At 36.3% G+C, this 20,000-nt stretch overlaps 1 long non-coding RNA gene across 1 annotated transcript in view; it reads left to right on the plus strand.

Moving 5' to 3' along the window:
* Positions 1–12,865: 12,865 nt before the first annotated feature.
* The window catches only part of LOC137616131 (uncharacterized), a 197,979-nt gene continuing 190,844 nt past the window's right edge, over positions 12,866–20,000 (plus strand). The window contains exon 1 of the long non-coding RNA XR_011039284.1: positions 12,866–12,984. This is a non-coding gene — a long non-coding RNA (uncharacterized lncRNA). The remainder of the gene's footprint in view (positions 12,985–20,000) is intronic.

Consider the following 20,000-nt stretch of genomic DNA (forward strand, 5'->3'; position numbering starts at 1 on the left):
CCTTGTTTCCTTTCCTCACTGGGCTATTTTCCCTCTTGGAGCTCTTGGGTTTATAGCATTATGCTTTTCCAACTAAGGTTGTACCTTAGCTAGTGATAATAATAATGATAATATCATAATGCAGTAACCTTTGCCATAAAAAATGGCATATCTCAAACTGACACCACTCGCTTATTGATCCTCTGATGTTACAGTCCAGCTAGTTTCCTCAAAGCTTTGTATTGCACATGTTGCTAACATCAATGGCATGAAGCTTCATTTTATATTACGTAACAAGGTCCTTTAATATTACAGATCATTCATGTTTCCCTGACTGCGGGAGTTATATCAAGGAAAATTACATTTACGACCTATTCTTACATACAATAGTGCGAAATCTGTTCTCATAATATAACTCTGTATGACTTAGATTTTAGGTGTGATTCTCGACAGCAAATTTAACTTTTAGAAAACATTAGGTCTGTGCCTTCTTCAATTGCACAAAAATTGGCTTATTGAGAAAGTCTTTTAAGATTTTCGGTGATCAATTATTCTGAAGAAGTGCTTTAATTCTTTCATTCTACCTTGTTTCGAGTATTGTTCTCCTGTCTGGTCTTCAGATGCTGATTCTCATCTCAATTTATTAGACAGGAAATTACGGTCTATCAAATTTCTTATTCCTGATTTTTGACACCGTCGTTCAATTAGTTCATTATGCATGTTGCATAAGAGTGTTCATAATCTGATCATCCTTTACATTCAGATCTTCCCGGGCAGTACCATCCTGTCCGTAATACTAGGCAAGCAATTAATTCTAATAGTCAGTTCTTTTCTATTACGAGGCTCAATACTATACAGCATTCTAGAAGTTTTATTCCAGCTGTGACCAAGTTGTGGAATGATCTTCCTAATCGGGTAGGTGAATCGGTAGATCTTCAAAAGTTCAAAGTTGCAGCAAAATTTTAATGTTCGACAGGCTGACATAAGTCTTTTTATAGTTTGTATATGAAATATTTGTTTCGGTGTTGTTACTTTTTATGAAATACTTTATTTCAATTGTTCATTATTTCACATATCGTTTATTCATTTCCTTAATTCCTTTCCTCACTGGGCTATTTTTCCCTGTAGGAGCCCTTGGGCTTATAGCATCTTCCTTTTCCAACTAGGGTTGTAGCTTAGCTTTTAATAATAATAATAATAATAATAATGATAATAATAATAATAATATTAAGAGGAAGCAAAGGATAAAATTATATATTAGTGGATCAAGATTGAAAGGTGGATGATTCATACCCAAAGACCTGTTTGCTATACGAGATTTTAAGAGATAGCGGGACCGATATGATAAAAGCTCACACCATCGTTATCAGCATATCAATGGCTCCCACACGTCAAGCAGCGAAAATCCCTAGACCAACTGTAATATCCTCAGATTGGATCGTTTATAGAGGTTAGGGATTAATAAAATTGAATGTTTTTTTATCTATTTACTGAATTTGCTAAGGAAAAAACGATATAAATACCCAAGATTTATCCAAAAATGAGGGAGAGGAAAAGAAAAATCTAGGTACATATTGAGACCTGAGAGAGTGTGACGCATCACTCGACCAGAATTCCAAATATTTGCGAAGCTTTAAGTTGGCGATTATAAAAATCTATTTTTTTCCCAAATTTCTTCGGTTCCTTGGCGTGCAGAATTTTAAAAGATGTGACATAACGATTGAAGTGCATTTTAAACTGGCTTTCTATCAATTGAAAAATTAAATTACTATGAGTGTTAGCATTAGTAATATTCACAGCGATTAAACTACTTTTATTTACCGTGGTTGATCATAACGCTGATTCGCTTCTATGTACAGTGACGTCAGTATTTCATAACTTATAATCAACCATGATAAGGTGTTTCAATATTTCTAATTACTAACTGCATTCTTTGATAAAATCATTGGAAACGTTTCTGATAACAGTGAGGAAATATCTTTGCGGTGATGGTTCATAAAGAAATTGAAAATGATATCTCTACATCATGATTATAAAATGGCAAATGGAGTTATTATTACTATTATTACCAGCTAAGCTACAATCCTAGTTGGAAAAGAAGGATATTATAAATAAATATATAAGCTTAATGAGAGGTAATTAATAACGAGAATAATAGAAAATATCTTAAGGTTGGTATATAGGTTAAAATAGATTTGTCAGAAGATAGACTCAAGTCAGCCTGTTCAGCATACAAACATCCGCTGCAAGTATATCCGTATGTGTGCACATGTATACACACTTATCCAGTATGCACACACACCCATATATATATATATATATATATATATATATATATATGATGTATGTATATATATGTATATGTATATGTATATATATATATATATATATAGTATATAATCATATCACAGTGAAATTAACATTATGAAGATAAAATAATTACAGTCTTAAGACACGCAAATAAAACAAGAGCGAGAAATATGACAAAATCAACTTAATATTCAGTCACCTTGAATAGCAAGAAGGTCCACCCCCATGCTTGTATTCGTCATCACTTGCAGACACCTTTTAGGGCTTAACCTATGCAAGCAGCTATCGCAAAAGATAGATTTATTATTCATAAAAAAAACAAAGGTTTTGTTAGTATAAAACTCTAAGTCAAGATGGAATTTTTCAGTTATTCTATATTATCAGCAATTATTTTGTATACTTAGTATCATTATAATCACTATCATCACGAGTAAGATTAAACTGAAGCTAAGACCAGGGAGGGCCAGGCAATGGCTGCTGATGACTCAGCAGGTAGACCTACAGGCTCCCCCAAACCCCACATCCCTAGCTCACAAGGATAATGAGGTTGCAGATATTATCATTATTATTATTATTATTATTATTACAAGCTAGGCTACAACCTTAGTTGGAAAAGCAGGATGCTGTAAGCCCAAGGGCTCCAACAGGGAAAAATAGTCCAGTGAGGAAAGGAAACAAGGAAATAAATAAACAACAAGAGAAGAATAAACAATCAAAATAAAATGTTTCAAGAACAGTAATAACATCAAATTAGATCCATCACATATAAACTATAAAAGCTTAAAAACAAGAGGAAGAGAAATAAGATACAGTAGCATGCCCGAGTGTCACCTCAAGCAAGAGAACTCTAATCTAAGATAGTAGAAGGCCATGGTACAGAGGCTATGGCACTACCCAAGACCAGAGAACAATGGTTTAATTTTGGATTGTCCTTCTCTTGGAAGAGCTGCTTACCATAACTGAGTCTCTTCTACCCTTACCAAGAGGAAAGTGGCCACTGAACAATTACATTGCAGCAGTTAATCCCTTGACCGAAGAAGAATTGTTTGGTAATCCTAGTGTTGTTAGGTGTATGAAGACAGAGGAAAATGTGGTAAGAATAGGTAAGACTAATCGGTGTATATGTAGGCAATGACAAAATGAGCCGTAACCAGAGAGAAGGATCCAATGTAGTACTGTCTGGGCAGTTAAAGTACCCAATAACTTTCTAGCAGTAGCATCTCCATGGGTGGCTGGTGCGCTGGCCAACCTACTACCTAGAGTTAATTACTGTTTTTGAGTAGCTAGTAACAAAATCAAGATGTGTAAATTGTTCATTTAGACTGTTCATGTTTAAGTAAAAACCGCTTATGCATACTGTAACCAACTTGTAAAGGTAGTAATTGTAAATAATGTAATGTAACCTTCTGATTAAAAAAGGAAAGAAACTAGAAACTATCTAGCTTAAGAAAGACTCGAACTTCCGTCCAACAGATTACCAGACAGGGACGTTCCCAATGTACTGAAACATCCTTCATATGGATAACTCAATAAAATAATGTAACTTTATGGAACAAGGACAATGTCAAGAAACCCGATAATCATCAAAAGACATGACAAGGGAATATCATTTATTACAGAAATTTGGATGATTATACGCGTAGCAAGCTAAATAGACCTATAAGGATTGTGGTAGCCCATTAGAAACGTTCCTTCCTGGCAATCTGTTGGACGGGGGTTCGAGGCCCTATCAAACTCTATAGTTTCCCGTAGAGTACCTATATATAGGTACTCTAGTTTCTCGTAGTGTCTGCATCCTCACCAAGCTAAATAGACCTATAAGGATTGTGGTAGCCCATTAGAAACGTTCCTTCCTGGCAATCTGTTGGACGGGGGTTCGAGGTCCTATCAAACTCTATAGTTTCCCGTAGAGTACCTATATATAGGTACTCTAGTTTCTCGTAGTGTCTGCATCCTCACCAAGCTAAATAGACCTATAAGGATTGTGGTAGCCCATTAGAAACGTTCCTTCCTGGCAATCTGTTGGACGGGGGTTCGAGGCCCTATCAAACTCTATAGTTTCCCGTAGAGTGCCTATATATATGTACTCTAGTTTCCCGTAGTGTCTGCATCCTCACCATACTTATGAGCAAGAGGGAGCCTATGCTTCTACCTGCTAGGTCATCATCAGCCACATAGCCTGCTGGTCCTAGCTTGACGGAAAAGGATCTTGGGCGCAGATAATATGTGTACAGTATATGCTCAGTATCTGGGACATTGTCCTGTCCCTGGTCTCTGCCATTCATAAATGACCTTTAGAAAGCTCCAAATAAGCTTAGTTTTTCCTTCAGCTGGGCAGGCTATGGTAAGTCGAGAAATAAAGAAACTATCCGTTTTGACAGAGTTTTATCCATTGGGCAACAAACCGCTATGGCTTGTTACAAAGGAAACTAACAGTGTTGATAACACTACTCATATTTTCTTAATTTTATCTTTTGATCAAAATGATTAGGCCTGGATGAGCTATCAGGGCTCGCAATTAAAAAAAAATATTCAAATTACTATGAATCTGAATTCACTTATATCAAATGGATAAATCTAATCTAAAAAAAAGGTCTGATGAATCTATATTGCTGTGGTATCAGTTTACTAATAAGTTGCAAGAGAGAGCAAGAAGAACAGAGAAAGAGAAAGAAATATATGTGCTTACCTAACGATGTTCCTGTTTATATTATCTCCCTGTGATCATTAGGTAACAGGTAATAAAAATGTATAATGTCCAAAAAGAAAGAAAGAAAGAAAATAGAGCATTCAAGGAACGCTGTTACCAAACAGACCTGAGCTTCATGCAATGCAGGTGAACATGCTAGACATATTTTCTCACTTTTTTCTTAAACTGGTCTGCATTCTTAGTCGAACTTTAAACGAGAAGAGAAAAAAACTTGAGTTTAAGTACCTTGTCTCTTAAGGCTTTCAGTTTCCTCGTGGATTAATTAAAGCAAAGTAAGAAGGGAACCGGCTATTCTAGTCCCATTGGCCAGCGTAGACTTCGTTAACTGGTTAGCAACAATGGACATACCGGGCTATCTCTGTCCTACGTTCATTATATGTCTTTGGTACTTAGAGGGGTAGAGGAGGGGATGCCCCGAAAAGGGAGGTTCTGGTTAGGGGGATTCTCCAGACGATAGTTGAGACACTCCATTCACATCGGACGGTCAGACCACCCTTCCTGATCACGTGATCTCTTGAGGTTGACAATGGCGGCGTTTATATCAAAATTTTCTGGATTTTCAATCGATTTATTCTTTCACCAAATATAAAGCCGGTAACATTATTCATATCCGTTCTTGTAACACTTAATACTATCAATATTCTTTCGTTGTTATCATTTCTTTATTTTTCAATGAGAAATAGAAAGACTTGTATGATAGTAATCAAGTCTCACCCCCTATCTCTCTTTAAATTTGTACGGCACTCTTGAAACAACAGCGGATCGTAGAGTTTTCAATCATCTTGGATTATAGGTTGTTATCAGAAAGGGCTGTCACTGATAGATTACTTTGTTATCAGTAAAAATTATTTATGGGGTCACATAGTACTAACCTATTTATGTTTATAAAGATACACTAGGGATGCTTTATTATTATTATTATTATTATTATTATTATTATTATTATTATTATTATTATCCAAAATACAACCCTGTTTGGAAAAGTAGAATGCTAGTGTACAAGCCCAAAGGCTCTGAATCTTAAAAGGTCCAATTCCGTCTCGCATTTTGGACAGTAATCCAGCTAGCGGTTGACAGTTAGGGATTACACTGACAGAAGTCATATGCTTCCCGTATTTATCACAAGCAACATTTTTACTTAAAGATTTGTTTGTTTTTGAGTGGCAATTTGTAGCTATATTTTTTAAATACACAATGATAGGACTAGAAAGGAAATAGAAACAACGTTTTGCTATGCAAGTGGACACGAATGCATAGAGATCTAGTAGTGAAAAATATTATGTAGCGTATATAGCTAAGTTATACATAGATAGATACATACATATATGTATTCCCAATTTTAGAGAGAGAGAGAGAGAGAGAGAGAGAGAGAGAGAGAGAGAGAGAGAGAGAGAGTTATGAGGCATAAAAAGCTTAGTTTCTTAATGGAGATATCAAGTAAAAGAATCTCTTATATTTTTTTTTTCGTGGTCCATGGGCGAAAACGCCCGGATTCGATTCCCTTGCGAACTGTGAGGCTTTGACGCCAAATTCTTGAGTTGTTCTGGTGATCAAGTAGGGTTAATAGCATGATGTGAAAGGCGGTTAGTCACCTGTGTTGGGTCGCAACCGGCCAGGTTAGGGCATGAAGGTTGCAACCTCATCACGGGACACCAACACATTCTGATGCCAGTAATTTTAAAAGTGAAAACTGCTATATCTAACTATACATCTATTATTATTATTATTATTATTATTATTATTATTATTATTATTATTATTATTATTATTATTATTAGCTAAGATACAACCCTAGTTGGAAAAGCATGACGCTAAAAGGCCAAGGGCTCCAACAGGGAAAAATACCAAAGTGAGGAAAGGAAATGTTAAGAAGAGTAACAATATTAAGATAAATCTTTCATATATACCCAAGAATAGAGAACAATGGGGATACCTAAATCCGATGAAAGGCATTACAAAGCTATACTGATCAAGGCCACTCATACTATAATGGTTTGCTGTGAGCGATCAGACGAAAATCTCCCACCATCACCAACCCGCACTGACCAGCGGGGTGCTGAAAACTGGCTAAACCCTAGCGACGACTAAGAAAATTTCTGAGGCCTTTATTCTGCAATGGACTAGAAATGGCTGCATTTGTTGTTGTTTTATATATATTTAAGATTGCGAGTGCCTCTTATACCTGAACCAATTCCGTATATTTATTTGTAATTGCTGTGGAAAGCCTTTTAGGCGTTGAGTTTAATTTGGACAATCACGTTCGTCTTTTGTCTCTCCGAGGTAAAGGCAATATTCACGATAGGGAGGAGAGGCAATCTTCATATGTCTTCTGCGCTCTTGATCTCATTGCAGAAGAAAAGAACAGAGTTGAGATGAGATTCTCTCTCTCTCTCTCTAATCCACGAAGAGTCCAATATTTGATCCTGTGGAAGAGAGAGAGAGAGAGAGAGAGAGAGAGAGAGAGAGAGAGAGAGAGAGAGAGAGAGAGAGAATTTTTTATCTCTAAGAAACGAAAGATTTCATTATTTTTTCTTGACTTACGAACTAAAGAGGACAGATATCACTTATGACGGTTAGCAAGAGTTATTGACTTCAATAAAAGCTTTTAAAAACAGTGAACGTGATTGAGGTGTGAACGAAATAAACATCATCCGTTATTCCGTTATATGAGATGAAATAACATGCCAAGAATCATAAAATGGCTCTGTGTTGATATTTGATTTTTTTTTCTTTTCTTTTTTTTTAACTTGGTTTCGAAAAGATAATATCCGGGGATCACGTAAGCTAAGACTAATGAGTAACCCCGATAAAGGTGAGTATGATCGAGCTTTATTGAAAAAGGATTTGGTATGATTTTTTTCTTTTGATTAATATTAATATATCCATTCAATAATCTCTTCCATGATCTTTTATTAGGAAAGAGAAAATCACTTCCTTTAATATATTGGGCGAGTTGATATAGGCCTATAGAAATACCCTCAGAAATATGGCAAATTCAGTTAGACTCTAAGTGCCTAAAACGTATTCATCCATCAAGAATGAAAGATCTAAACTAATTTTGTTACTGTTCGTAAAATATTTTACTTTGATTGTTCATTGCTTCTCTTGTAGTTTGTTTATTTCCTTATTCCCTTACCTCACTGGGCTATTTTTTCCTGTTGAAGCCCTTGGGCTTATATCATTCTGCTTTTCCAACTAGGGTTGTAGCTTAGCTTGTAATAATAATAATAATAATAATAATAATCATCATCATGGATGAGAGAGAGAGAGAGAGAGAGAGAGAGAGAGAGAGAGAGAGAGAGCGCTTGTGCGTGCATATATATTTGTATTGTAAGAGAAGTAATCTCAAAGGCTGTTCTTTTAACTATCGAACAATCCAGTTTCTTTTCGTGTAGCTAGACCGAAGTTTATCTTAATAAAGAAAAAGAAAAATAATTGAACAAGGAAGTGAATATCACACACGGCTGTTGACATTTGAAAGAATAACAAAGGAAAAAAAAAGATTTCAGGTGTTTTGAAATATGATCAGATAAGCACTCACTGTGTAGTATTTCAACCTGATATCATTTACACTTGTGGCACAACTTTCCAGCGTATTAAGAAAACAAATGAAACTAGTAACGCAAGATGTTGTTCATGGCACGATTGTTTTCTTTAACAACTAAAAGTTTTAGTTAGGTGTGAAAACAGGTAACACTGTACAATCTTTTTTTTTTTTATATTTCGTTGAAACAAATTTTTCTTCCAACCTTAATCAAACCCCTGATACATATTTCACAGTTACTTAATCCCATTTATTTTAGATAAAATGATCAACAAGACGGCCAAACAATAGACTCATTCATTCATAAACCAGGATGATCTTTTAAAACGACTTCATAAAGTCCATATTCAAAATAATTTCTATTTTAAGCTTTAAACCTCACAAAATCACTGCGGCAATCTTGTCCGCTGAGGAAGAAAAATCTCCAGTAATTTGTTTTTGTAATCTCAAGTCCTGACGAAGATGATCCATTATGAAGGAAACGGTTCCTCCTCCAAGGATTCATGTCTTCCAGTCACGCGACCAGGAGCAGCCCACAGGAATCCTTCCATCCTCACAGGCTTGTCTCGTCCGTTGGCTGATATATACCCGGACCAGACATGGCTTTAGGTTCTGGCTAGGTCTAAGACAAGTTTACTAAACGTCGATTCATGTATTTGGACTTTTACTAACGTGGTGTAAGAGTTTACGTATCACAATGAACAGCAAAGCTGTACTAGTCAGTCTCCCATACTAGGTTGGTTTGCTGTGAGTGATCAGAGCAAAATCTCCCACCATCACCAATCAGCACTGGCCAGCGTGGTGATAAAAAATAGACCAAACCCCAGACATGATTAAGGGCATGTCTGAGGCTTTTGATCTGTAGTGGACTAGAAACAGTTGCCTTTGTTGCTGTTATTGTAAGACATGTACTAATAGATAGTTGGAGAAATAAACAATTCCACCCAGTTTTGTAATCGGAATGTGTAATAGGTCTATGGGAAAAGTTTACCAACGTCAAGAATATGAGACTAGTGCGTCTGACCAGTGATAGACTCAAAATTAAATCAGACTATAGGGAGAAAGTAAAGGCCTATATTCCGAATAATTAATCGTATATATGTTAGCCTGAATAATGAATCATATACCTGGTATTAGACAATTAAGGTGAGAAGAGCATGAGACCAGTAACGTCATTCTAAAAGCTTGATGCCAACACCAGTTAGAAAACTCCTCTTGAATAAGAAAAGTCGCTGTTGAAATAATGATAGTAATATATTGCAATGTGAATAGATATACTATTTTTTCCCTTTATATGATAAAAATAGCTTTGGTAATGGTATCCAAGACTACTCCTGGCCTTTATATTACTAAGAAGAGTTACTTAAGTCTAAACTTTGTGAAGGCTTGTAACATCTATATGGCCGGGATGCTTTGTATCAACCTTCTTTTATTCATATTATCGATATTCTTAACAGCATGAGTTCAATATAGAAGATTATTACCGATTTAGCATATCGTTCATGAAATTAAGCGCACTATTGACCAATAGGTTGCCAGGTCACGATGATAATTTTCAGATTCGGTGACCTAGTAGTACTAAGAAAAGCACTCCAAAGTCAGACAAAAATAATTGATAAATGGTTTTCATAAAACATATCAATATTTATTAGACATTCTGACAGTGAAAAACTATTGTTCTCTGGGAGACTGATTACCCTAAGCGCTATCTTGAAATAAACCAAGGCGCGGTGAATCTAATCAACGCGTGAATGTTTAATTCAAAAGATGGATGAAGATTATTGTTTATGAATAACATTTTTGATGTGGATCATGCAACGAACCGCTAAGAATGCCATAAATCAAATCGTTAATTAGGAAACAAATTCAGATTTTCTTTTCATTCATGATTCTTTGATTATCGGCTGAACCATCGTTCAGCTGATAATCAAAGAAGCATGCATGAAAAATCGTAGTTTTTTGGCCTTTCATATGGTGAAGCTTCAGTTATTTACTATTTTTTTCAATAATGCCTGACCTTGATAACATAATTTAATAAAAATGAGAGAAAAGAAAAAGAATTATACACAAACAGAAACTAACAAAACGAAAAACAATGTATAAAGAAAATGCCAAATCACAAACAAACAAAAGTTAGCAATCATCTACAGACCAGATGTCAGGAGATGGTGGGAATCGAAGAAGAAAAAATATAAACAAGAAAATAGATCGTCTGTCAGAATTAACCTGTAATTACCATGGTCTAACGATATTTCTCTTCCCACAGAGGAGCTTGTCTTGTGGGAAAGGAGCCTACATAGTGGCAGCGGCAGTTGAACTTCTGCACTTTAGAACATCTGCTCAGAATCTTTATACTGCCTTTTCTTCTTTGTCTGGCCTTTCTTTACCTTCTTTTTTTCTTAGTCTTCCATTTAGTTTCCCCCATATTCGTTTCGTCCTTCCCTTTCCCTTTACAAAGGGCGCTTATCCCATCCTATAGTACTTAACACTTCGAGTTCCTTTTGCATTGAGTCTAACCGCTCCAATCATCCGGTTTCCCCCCCCCCCCCCCTCTCTCTCTCTCTCTCTCTCTCTCTCTCTCTCTCTCTCTCTCTCTCTCTCTCTCTCTCTCTCTCTCATACTCGGTAATTTCTAGTCTGGAATTCGCAAGTAAACTTGAGTTATAAAATTCCATATAGTGCAATATTTTTACAAATATCTTTATTTGCGGAGAGCAATAGCCTCATGCAAAACTTCCTGTTCATAATAATTGAGAAAGTTTCCCGAAAAACACACGCAAGGCATCTGTAGTTTAGAACACAACATTTTTATTTATCTCTTATTAAAAAAACATTAATCATATTGCACATGATAAATATAGGAAAATTTCTGACGACCGAAATCTCTCAAGTAACTGGACATGGCTACGTTTCTGTATATATTTTGCAGTTTTTATAAAAAAGAAAAGAAAAGAAAAAACCCGAGGCAGCCCTTGAAATACCATCCACGATATGTGTATAAATCTCGAGATCCATTTCCTCATAACAGTGGTAATGGCGTTTCTTGATCCCGAAGAAAAATAAAAGAGAATCGTTCGTAAACAAACGGACAGAGTTTAAACAGTTTCAGATCCAATGGCGCCATTCGTTGCTACTGGTGTGATAAGATGTTTGGTTTTCGTGTGAGAGTTTTCGTTTAATAATAATAATAATAATAATAATAATAATAATAATAATAATGTTATTATCAGTTTTGTTTTAAGAAACAATACAGATTTTACCACGAAATGTCACAAGTATTAGGCCTAGGAGCTAGACCTATGGCGTCAAGGACTATCGAAATAAAAATAAAAGCTTTTCAATGATAGGACTCAGACTTCAAATATTGCCTTGATGCCAGACCACAAGCATATTTTTTTTTTATGTCAGAACTCAAATAAAGTCTACTGAAGGCACGAAAGGAAAGAGCGGAGTGCATTCACATCGCACACCCTTGCAAGAAGCCCTGACGTCATGGTTACAATCGCTCACTGTAATTCACTCCAGGTTAGATACCCCCTAGCCCCTCATAGCCCCCCTACAACTCTATCCCCACGAGCAATGTATATCCTTCGTAGTCCTTACCCCAGCTCTCTCTCTCTCTCTCTCTCTCTCTCTCTCTCTCTCTCTCTCTCTCTCTCTCTCTCTCTCTCTCTCTCTCTCTCTTAATCATCATTCCCAGCTATACCTTACTCTTCGTCTCTCGCACATCATCAAATCCAAGTTATCTCAAACCAAAATTCTCTCTCTCTCTCTCTCTCTCTCTCTCTCTCTCTCTCTCTCTCTCTCTCTCTCTCCACACCAACGGTCACTGGGCGATGATGTCACACACGTATAAAGAAAGACGCTGTTAAAAATGCCGGTGCTGCTTCTGCACCCCGTCAGGAAGAGTTGCGTAATTACAAACGAACATCCAGGAGGAGTTTATGGATTTGTAGTTTAACGTTTTTATGTTGATGCTATATTATCTTGGGATAACGTGGCCCTGACTACTACTGCAAGTGGAATAAATCGTTCTAGTTATTTATTTCTAATTTCTGGAAGGTTACGGTTTGCGGTGTTTTAGTCTAGAGGTGGGCTTAGATAGGATTTAATTTGCGTAAGATTTTTGGTTAGGTTTTGATATGCAGAGAAACGAAAGACCTTATTTATCTATTTATTTATTATCTTCTAAGAAGTACGTCTACTACTATCAGTGGCATAATAATAATAATAATAATAATAATAATAATAATAATAACAACTTTCCATTACTATTATTGCATCTAAGTAACATGTGCCTATGTACTCACTCACATTGGTACACCCCACTCCCTGTGCATTTGAAACTTGCATCCAAAATCATTATGAAATAACAGCAGTCAAGCGTTTGGAGCCGAGGAATGCAGTAGATACCGAGATGCATAATATTGCAGGAAAGTTATGTGAGTACCAAACTTCAGATTACCCTCAATGAAGACAGTTCTTGTAACTTATATGCTTTAACTTCTGTGATGTCAAATCTAAACTAAATCATAAAGCATAGGCCTATGTATCATAATTTTCTTTATCTTTTTTACCATCTAGTAAGGAGTTGCCTTATCGTGGTGAAAAGGTTTGTGTATCGCCATGATCAGTAAAATTGTACTAGTCAGGGCCACCCATAACATACTAGGTTGGTTTGCAATGGCCAGTGTGATGATGAAAACTTGCCAAAAACTGTACTAAGTCAGGGCCACCCATACTAGGTTGGTTTGCAGTGGGCAGCGTGGTGATGAAAATTTGCTAAATCCCTGGTAGTTGGCAAGGGCATGTCTGAGGACTTGTCCTGCAGTGCACTAGAAATGACTGCATTATATATATATATATATATTATACATATATATATATATATATATATATATATATATATATATATATATATATATTTATATGTATATATATATATATATATATATATATATATATATAATGTCTGTATGTGTATGTATATACATGTCAAAGGTACCGACGCACCTCTTAGCGAACAAAGGGTTCCCACTACCAGGGTCTGTTTCAAAGGGCGAGCTATAAACAGTTTATTCATCTCCAGTGGATATTGGAGTTCCTTTTCAGTCCTTATCACACAGCTATTTTTAAGACTACTTTACATTTCTTTTCTTCTCCCTTATAGCATTAATCCCGGAACTACTACTAATACTACTACTACTACTACTACTACTACTGTTATCAAGAAAAAAAGTAATTTAATTTAAATAGTCATACCATAGCAACTCCTTAGATCCTGAATAGAAACAGGAGAATAACGACTAACGTTGAAATAATAATAATAATAATAATAATAATAATGAATCATCCACACCTGTTGACATTTTGATTTTTCACAACAAGTTGCACACGATTTGGTAAATAATAATGAAATATGTTGCAAAACCAATTATCTATTTATACATTTACAAAATAAGTAATCGGATGTTATTACAACATCCTGTAACAATAAACACATTTTATAGATATGACGAAAAATGCTTAATCGTATAAAATCCAAATATAGCCTCAACTCTAAAGGCCAAATTTAACACATTTCAACGTTCCCCTTCCGGCTTCAGACATTTTCATTTGTTTGTTAGAACTTTTTTATGGATAATCGCTTAATAATTTCGCAAAATGGCAACTGTATTGAATCTCCCAGAGCACGTGTAAGGTACGTTTCTCAGTGCAAGTGGTGGGAATTATATTATTATTAAAATGGTCACAGAATTGAGAAGATGTAGTAGAGATGATTGAAAAGCGTTGAAAGGTTTAGTGGTCGGAAAAAAGAATAACGGAAAACATGTGACACCGCTGCCTTGAGTTTATATTTAAGCCTCTCTTTAGTCAGGATATCAGAATACAAGAAGTAAGCGGAAATGTAGGACTAATGCTTATGTTAAGAGAAAGGATATTAGTGAAAAATTTTTTCATTGCATAGGTGTTGTCATAGTTTTGTCAGAAAATAGGTGGATATTTAATAAGATTTTAGAAATCTTTACACAATAACGACTTGTGTTAAAGTACCCACGCTTGATGGAATAGGAAATAATAAATAATACAATATTGCAGAATAAATTTCAAATGAAAGTAAATTATATGTGCCCATATATGTTACACGGTGGACTTAAAGTAAAGATAGAATAGCATACACACTGAATACACCAAGAACCGTTGACGTCTAGACCTATGATTAAAAGCCATACTTCATGATGTAACAAAAGTACGTTAAAGGTGTGCCTCACAACTTCCGTTAACGTCTTTTCGGACCTACTGGAGAGAGAGAGAGAGAGAGAGAGAGAGAGAGAGAGAGAGAGCTATGTTTAGTACGAAGGGTAAATGTTGTTATAGAAGATTGCGTTTCGGGCTCCAGTGAGCTTTTTATTACCATATTTTTATTTTAAGGATTTTTTATCCTCATCTTTAAATTTACCATTCATGTACAAGACATGTTTATATTATCTGTTAGATTTGTCTCCCATGTAGAATCTAAAATATATAGTCAGTTGTATCCATATCGATCACTGCCTATTGGAAACGCCCTTGCCTGACGATCTGCTGGACCGGGATTCGAGATCCTCTCAGACTCGATAGTTTCTTGTGTCTGCTAACTTATCATTCTTGTGAGCTAAGAAAATGGGGTTTGGGGAGCCTATTTGGCAACCTGCCTAGTCCTATCTTGGTTGGAGAGGGGACTTGGGCGCTAATCGTATGTATATATGGTCTGTCTCTAGTGCATTGTCCCTGCCTTGGCAATTCATGAATGACCTTTAAACCTTCAAACTACTGTATAGTTTCATACTCCTACAACAGTTTAAGCAGCACAACGACCCCCCAAAAATCTATCACAACATTCTTTTCGCATAGTAGGTCTAACACCTTTGCGACCAGACACTATTCAAGTCTCTTATTAATCTTCTGCCCACGTGCTGCTACTTTAATCATAACATTAAAATCAGAGAGAGAGAGAGAGAGAGAGAGAGAGAGGAGGAGAGGAGAGAGAGAGAGAGAGAGAGAGGAGAGAGAGAGAGAGAGAGAGAGAGAGAATATCACATACGTATTTGCTTTGGCGGTTCATCTTTCAACGGTCGAATGACATCATACTGTTGAAAAGGAGAACTGACTTAAGCCTCTAGGGTGACTTGCAAAAAAGTTCATTTAAACTTAGAGAAGAAGAAGAAGAAGGGGGGGGGGGAGGAGGAGGAACAGCAAGCAAAACAGCTGTAAATCACTTCATTGGTAACCGTCATTTATGTTTTCCTTAGTTATGCATTTGTTAAACACTTTAATCAATTGGAATATGTCTGATCGTGTTTATATGGATAGAGCAAGATTATGTATTATTATTATTATTATTTGCTAAGCTACAACCCTAGCTGGAAAAGCAAAATGCTACAAGCCCAGGGGCCCCAACAGGGAAAACAGCCCAGTAAGGAAAGGAAAGAAGGAAAAATAAAATATTTTAAGAAGAGTAACATTAAAATAAATATTTCCTATATAAACTATGAAAACTTTAACAAAACAAGAGGGAGAGAAATTAAATAGAATAGTGTGCCTGATTGTACCCTCAAGCAAGAGAACTCTAACCCAAGACAGTGGAAGACCATGGTACAGAGGCTATGGCACTACCCAAGACTAGAGAACAATGGTTTGATTTTGGAGTGTCCTTCTCCTAGAAGAGCTGCTTACCATAGCTAAAGAGTCTCTTCTACCCTTACTAAGAGGAAAGTAGCCACAGAACAAATACAGTGCAGTAGTTAACCCCTTGAGCGAAGAAGAATTGTTTAGTAACCTCAGTGTTGTCAGGTGTGTGAGGACAGAGGAGAATCTGTTAAGAATAAGCCAGACTATTCGGCGTATGTGTAGGCAAAGAGAAAGAACCGTAACCAAAGAGAAGGATCCAACGTAGTACTGTCTGGCCAGTCAAAGGACCCCATAACTCTCTGGCGGTAGTATTTCAACGGGCGGCTGGTGCCTTGGCCAACCTACTACTACTTTGTATATTATTATTAACTGATTGTGCATTTGCTAGATGACTATTATCAGTAACCAGTAGATTGATTTTTTATTTCTTATTAGAAAAGTAGATATCAAGTTGAAAACTTAAATGATAATTGGATAGTTATTTTCACGCTTTATTCGAAAACATGTAAATTTAGTACACATAGGCTAATTCTTACAAATAAAAAAAAACTTACACGATTCTCTCTTCATAGCTATATTATATATGACATTATTTCAACGTTTTTACTGATCTAAAGATGCTTTATTTTCTTTATTCATCTCCTGTTTCCTTTCCCCATTAGGCTATTTTTCCTTGTTGGAGCCCTTGGGCTTATAGCACCCTGCTTTTTCAACCAGGGTTGTAGCTTCAGCTAATAATAATAATAATAATAATAATAATAATCTTAGTCGTGAAGCCAGCTAAACCTATAAAGAACTACAAAAGCAAATCTGACCTAAATGCTGCTTTAGAGCCATGCAACTTCTACATCCTGATGTGTCATAGCTTGTTATCTCTTTGCTTACATCTGTGGGTCTCCTGCTACCCTTTACTTTTGTGAGTCAGTTTCTTTTAGTGTAACCAACACTGTGCTTGAATGATTGTGACTAATTTTCTATTGTTCTTTTGACTGTTCCTAGGCTAATGTGGGTTACTAGGCCTACGTCGTTCAGTCTACCACAGTTGAAACTAGATTTTGAAACAAATCATTAAAAATTGAAAAGATCTTATCATCATCATCATCTCCTACGTCTATTGACGCAAAGGACCTCGGTTAGATTTCGCCAGTCGTCTCTATCTTGAGCTTTTCAATTCAATACTTCACCATTCATCATCTCCTACTTCACACTTCATAGTCCTCAGCCATGTAGGCTTAGGGTTTTCAACTCTCCTAGTGCCTTGTGGAGCCCAGCTAAACGTTTGGTAAACTATTCTCTCGTGGGGAGGGGAGTGCGAAGAGCATGCCCAAACCATCTTCATCTACCCCTCAACATGATCGCATCCACATATAGCACTCGATTAATCTCTGCTTATAGTTTCATTTCTGATCCTGTCCTACCATTCAACTCCCAATATCCTTCTGAGGGCTTTGTTCTCAAATCTACTAAATCTTTGGGAAATTTTTTCATTGTCCTACCATGACATATGTCCATATAGTAACACCGATATCACTAAACCGATATATAGTCTGATTTTTATATGTAATTTCAGACGATTTGATTTCCAAATTTTACTTTGGCCATTGTCTGATTTGCTTTTTTCAATCTTCATTAAACTCAAATTCTAAAGATTCTGTATTAGAAATCATAGTTGCTAAATATTTAAATGGTTCCACCTTATTGATCCTTTCCCCTTCTAATGATATTTCATCTTCCATTGCATGGTATAGGTTGGCCAGGCACCAACCACCCGTCGAGATACTACTGGTAGAGAGTTATGGGGTCCTTTAACTGGCCAGACAGTACTACATAGCATCCTTCTCTCTGGTTACGGTTCATTTTTCCCTTAGCCTACACACACACACACACACACACACACACCGAATAGTCTGGCATATTCTTACATATTCTCTTCTGTCCACACACACCTGACAACACTGAGTTTACCAAATAATTCCTCTTCACTTAAGGGGTTACTGCACTGTAATTGTTCAGTGGCCACTTTCCTCTTGGAAAGGGTAGAAGAGACTCTCTCTTCTAGGAGAAGGACACTTCAAAATCAAACCAATGTTCTCTAGTCTTGGGTAGTGCCATAGCCTCTGTATCATGGTCTTCCACTGTCTTGGGTTAGAGTTCTCTTGCATGAGGGTCCACTCGGGCACTCTATTCTATCCTATTTCTCTTCCTCTTGTTTTGTTAAAGTTTTCATAGTTTATATAGGGGATATTTTTTTAATGTTACTGGCCTTTAAGTATTTTATTTTTCCTTGTTTCCTTTCCTCACTGGGCTATTTTCCCTGCTGGGGTCCCTGGGCTTATAGCATTCTGCTTTTCCAACTAGGGTTGTATCTTAGCTAGCAATTAATAATAATAATAATAATAATAATAATAATAATAATAACAATAATAATAATAACAATAATAATAATAATATTCTGTTCTCATCACCTCTGTCTTACATGTTTATCTTGAGCCCAACCTCCTGTGATATTTCCTGCATTCTGGTAAGCAAGCTTTGCAACTCCTGTGGTGTTCTGCTAATAAGTACAACAGCATCAGCATACTCTAGGTCAGCTAATTTCATATTACCAATCCAGTCTAATCCTTCTCCACCATTTCCAACTGTTCTATGCATTACAAAATCTACGAGGATGATAATCAAAAGGTGACAACACATTCCCTTGCAGTACTCCGCCGGGAATTCCTTTGATAGAACTCCACTAACAGTAACTTTGCATTTGCTATGACCATGAACAGACTTAATCAAAATTACATATTTAAAATGAATTCCATAATAACACAGGCTTCTCCACAAAATTGGCCGGTGCACATTATCCAAAGCTTTTTCATAGTCAACAAATTCCATCAAAAGGGGATTTCTATATTGTACGCATTGTAGTACATGTCTCAAAATAAAAATTTGGTCAGTACAAGTTCTTCCTTTTCGAAATCCCGCTTGTTCATATCTCAGTCTTTCATGAATCTTTCTCTCCAGTCTCTTTAGAATAAGCATAATATATATTTTCATAACAACTGACGTAAGTGTTATGCCTCTGTAATTATTGCAATCAGTCAGCTCTACCCTTTTTTGCCCTTTTCACCAACACTCCTAGCTCCCATTTATCAGGTTTTGCCTCTTGTAAGTATTCTGGGGATCACTTAATTTTCAGCCAGTATTATCTCAGCGCTTAGTAGTCCCCAGCCATGTAGGCCTGGGTCTTCCAACTCTTCCAGTGCCTTGTGGATCCAAGCTGAACGTTTGGTGAACTAATCTCTCTTGGGGAGTGCGAAGAGCATGCCCAAACCATCTCAGCACTTATTCCATCATATCCAGGGGCTTTCCATTTCTTGAGTTTTTTGTGATAGCTTCAGATCTTATACTGAATAATAATAATAATAATAGCAGTAGTAGTAATAATAATAATAATAATAATAATAATAATAATGATAATAATAGTAATAATAATAATAAAAACTTATTGAAAACGTCCCTACCTGGCGATCTGCCGGACTGTGGTTCGAGTTCCGCTCAAGCTGGATATTTTCTTGTAGAGTCTGCAATCTCACTATCCTTTTTCAGCTAAGTATGGCGTGTTTAGGGAACCTATAGGTCTACCTGCTAAGTCATCAGCAGCCGTTGCCTGGCCTTCAATGGTCATAGTTAGGGGGAAGAGGCGGCTTTGGTGCTAATCATACTGCATGTGTATATGATCAGTCTCTACGGCAATGTCACTTTCCCTTGGCTCTGTCATTCATGAGCGGCTTTTAAA

Source organism: Palaemon carinicauda, chromosome 22 (genome assembly GCF_036898095.1).
Source record: "Palaemon carinicauda isolate YSFRI2023 chromosome 22, ASM3689809v2, whole genome shotgun sequence".
Taxonomy (NCBI): domain Eukaryota; kingdom Metazoa; phylum Arthropoda; class Malacostraca; order Decapoda; family Palaemonidae; genus Palaemon; species Palaemon carinicauda.